The 3,826-nt window shown below is 38.3% G+C and overlaps 1 protein-coding gene across 6 annotated transcripts in view; it reads right to left on the bottom strand.

The window, feature by feature from the left end:
- The window catches only part of GJC1 (gap junction protein, gamma 1, 45kDa), a 33,131-nt gene that overhangs the window by 28,009 nt on the left and 1,296 nt on the right, over positions 1 to 3,826 (bottom strand). For 2 of the 6 annotated variants that reach the window (XM_010832436.1, XM_010832434.1), the window contains exon 1: positions 3,616 to 3,809. The exons of 3 other annotated variants lie outside the window; for them this stretch is intronic. The gene's annotated coding sequence lies outside the window, so the exon portion shown is untranslated. Of the gene's footprint in view, positions 1 to 3,601; positions 3,810 to 3,826 lie in introns of those variants that run through there. One more of the 6 variants, XM_010832429.1, reaches the window with a different exon arrangement.

Here is a 3,826-nt window from a genome sequence, read left to right as displayed (position 1 = left end):
GAACAGTGGTTGTCAGGGGAGAGGAGGTGCATCATGTAAGGAAACAGACTTCAACTATACTGATAATACTGTATTTTTTACTTTCTTAAACAGGAGTGAAAAAACAAGGGAAGACCATTTAAAATTGACTATAATAATTGTCTTAGGAAAAGATGGTCAAGACTAGGATGGGGAAACTAGAGGTGGAAAGAAAACTGCAAGAATCTGGCTTCAGTAAGTTGTTGACAGAGCCACTTAATGAAACAGGGTACAGTGAAGAAGCTGTAGGTTTGGAACCAAGATCAAGAGTTCACTCTGGGCAACTCAATTCAAACTACCTGAGTATCTACGTGGAGATGCTGACTGAGCAGACAGCTGGGATCAGAAAAGGGGTCTGAACTATAGATAAAGAATTGGTTGTATTAAAAATATATGGTGGGACTTCCCTGGTGGTCCAGGGGCTAAGACTCCACACTCCCCATGCAAAGGGCCCAGGTTTGATCCCTGGTCAGGGAACGAGACCCCACATGCCATAACTGAGAGTTTCCCATGCCGCAGCTAAAAGATTCTGTGTGCCACAACTAAGACTTGGCGCAGCCAAATAAATAAAAATAAATAACTATTAAAAAAAAATATGTGGTAACTGAAGGCACAGAATGGTTAAGATTAGAGAAGGGAGGCAGACTAAGGACCAAGACTTGAAAGAGACCATCAATTAAAGATCTGGGTGGGGGTGGAGGAGACCTGCAGGAACAGCCAGACAGCAGGGAAGGAAAATTAGAAAACTAAGAGAAGAAACTATTTCAGGAAGGAAATTTTTGAATCCAAATAAACACCTACTCTAGATGGGCAATTAGGAATCTAAGGTCCAAGAATGAGTAAAGGGGAATTCCCTAAAAATAGACAAGAGTCCAGACCCACTTCACTCTGAACATTCCCAAAAGGAATGCAGTAACTTGGTTAAGTAACAATACATTCCATCAAACCTGATAAATCCCTCAAAGATGTAGCTGAAAATTTTTATGACTGAGACTTAACTACAATTTAGATGAAAATAGGATGTGAAGTTGATTCCATCTCTATAGAGAAAAACAAAACCTCTGAAATCCTACACATTTTTTTGTTTCAAAGATTTTATATAATTTCCAGATTGCTAAACCTTTTTGGCATGTTAAACTCTAAGCATTTTGAGAGCAAAATCCACACAACATTCATCTTTGAATCTTCAGTATCTAGTTCAATGCTTACCATAGGTACACGACTGAAAAGAGAATTTCACTGAATAAACGGGCACCAGAACACTTTTGTCCAAATTCTGCTAGTGTCACAGCAATATAGCCTCACAGAACAGGCTTTAACTAAGAGTTCTACTCATTCTACAGAAATAAAGATCTCATCCTTGTCTTTAGGGGGAAAAAAAAAAAAACACCTCATTGGGCAACACTTTATTGACCTGAATGATAAACCCAAGTGTTCTCTACCATATGCCAGCCAGAATGACTGGTCATTGATTCTTGACAGCTGTAGAAAATAGCGATGCTCAGACTTAACCTAATAGGTCCTTACTTCCACACAAACTAAATTCATCAGCAGCAGTAATATGCTTGAAACACAACTACTGACACTTTGCTGATATTAACAGCTCAAAACTGTTTTCTATGTGTAAGTTTCATATTAATGGTATCAGCTAAAACCTATCTTATATATATTCTCAAAGAAATGGTCCCCAAAAGAAAAAAAAAAGTAACTCCATCCTATCTTTGCCTAAATTTTTGCTAGGTGTTTTGGATAGGAGCCACACATACTTCTATGCCACAAAAAAAGCACAAGTTCAGAAGTAAAGATACTTCCAGCTGCACTCAACTATGCAAATTAATATTTAAAAAACAAAAAACAAAAGAAAACACTTCATTTACTTTGAAATGTGAACTTAAAAAAAAACTTCCAGCTTTTTTGGAACTCATCACTTTGCACTGAATAAAATCATGGAACTAGGTATTTATTGAGAAAAAGATGCTCTGAATTTTAATTATCTATTTTGTAGTCTAGGATCCCAATTAATGAATTGACAGGTGAATCCTGAAAGGGCGGTGAGGAAAGGAGTAGCTAATTAGAGAACTACCCAGAATCCTTTCACTTTGGCCAATTTATACAGATATGAAATAATAAAAATTAGTAAGGGACAGCAGCATTTATAAATAAGATTATTATGCTAAAAATATGTTAACTTCTTAAACCTTTTCAATTAAAGGCTGAAACTCAATTCTACCTTCAGGGACTGAACAGAAAGTTACTCAGTCCTTTGCTCCTTTTTAAGAGCATTGTGGCTGCTAGCACAAGTAGAAAACCAATTTAAGGGGCTTCCCTGGTGGTCCAGTGGCTAAGACTCTGAGCTCCCAAGGAAGGGGGCCTGGGTTGGATACTTGGTCAGGGAACTAGATCCCACATGCCGCAAGGGAGACCCAGTGCAGCTAAATAAATAAAAAAAGAAAACCAATTTAAAAGTCACACAAACCTAAAAAGTTAAGAACACTGATATTTGAAAAGGATGTCTGAAATGCTTGGGAAAAGGACCCAACAGTTTATTAGTAAATAGTATCAAACCATTCTTCATAAATCAGGACAAATAATAAAAGGAGAATTTCATATAACTACCATATATTCTCTTCAAAATGTCCTTTTCCTACAACACTCTGCTCACAATGATCTGGTGAAAACTAAGACAGACTTGTTTACCAGAGCTTTTTACCTTTCACCCAGAAGACTTAGTTCATGTTTCTTTAATTCTGCCATTACACAGCACTTAGGGAATCCAAAGCAACTGCAATACACAAAACTATGGTAAAATCCAAAAAATAAACACACACACAAACCCGGCAAACATAATCACAATGCACGTACTTTTAGTCAGGAGCTCAGGAGTTAAGTTTTCTTTTTCTGCATTCTTATTCTGAATGATACCTAAAGCCCTCTTTTGGAGTAAAGGATTTGATTCCTAAATACATTGTCTTTTTTTCCTACAGATGTTAATGTACTCCGTTGATAAGGGAATTAAAATCCTTTTCACATATAGTTTGATTTCTACAACACTTTCACATATATTCACTGGAACATATATACAACACGAACATATGATAATTTTTAGACTAATCAGGCATACAAGATAACGCTTATCCAGAACTTATTGTAACTTGATTTATTCGATCCCACAAGTAGTCTTCATGCTAACAAAGTAAAGCTCGAGCACAATGACATCTGTACTACTGCAGGTTCTCAATTAACAAAAAAATTCCTTCAAATGGTAAATCAAATCCGCCCATTTCCCAAAGAAAAAGTAATCCCAATCTTAGAAACAGTCGCAAAAAAAAAAGAAAAGAAAAGAACAAACAATTCTAAACCATACAATCACGTAAATCTTTTCAACTCAAAGCTTCAACAGCAGCCGCCAACCACACAACTGGCCACAATCACAGTGTTAGCACCTTCCCGTAATTTTGAATCTGGAGACAGAAGGGGGAAAACACACACACACACACACACACAACATCCCGGTCGTTCAAAGTTTCACCAAGCGGGAAAAGAGATCATTTTAAGTTTAAAAAAAAACCAAAAACGTATTAACCGAGAGGTGATTACCATATTCCCCGGTCCCCTCACTTCCAAGCCCGCGAACTACATCTCTCAAACATTCACGGAGACAGGAGTCCCGGCAGGGATGTTCGAGGAAAGAGCCAGACGAACGGCACGCCGCCTGCAGAGATGTCAGGGGCCGAGCATCCGGAGACAAAGACCAGCCCGCGAAGCGCCCCGGATCGGCCCTGCGCCCCTAACCGCCCGAGGAGTTGCG

The sequence above is a fragment of the Bison bison genome, unplaced genomic scaffold (genome assembly GCF_000754665.1).
Source record: "Bison bison bison isolate TAMUID 2011002044 unplaced genomic scaffold, Bison_UMD1.0 scf7180017861046, whole genome shotgun sequence".
Classification (NCBI taxonomy): Eukaryota; Metazoa; Chordata; class Mammalia; order Artiodactyla; family Bovidae; genus Bison; species Bison bison.
Note: the sequence above shows the minus strand (reverse complement) of the source record. Positions and strands in the feature narration are given on the sequence as shown.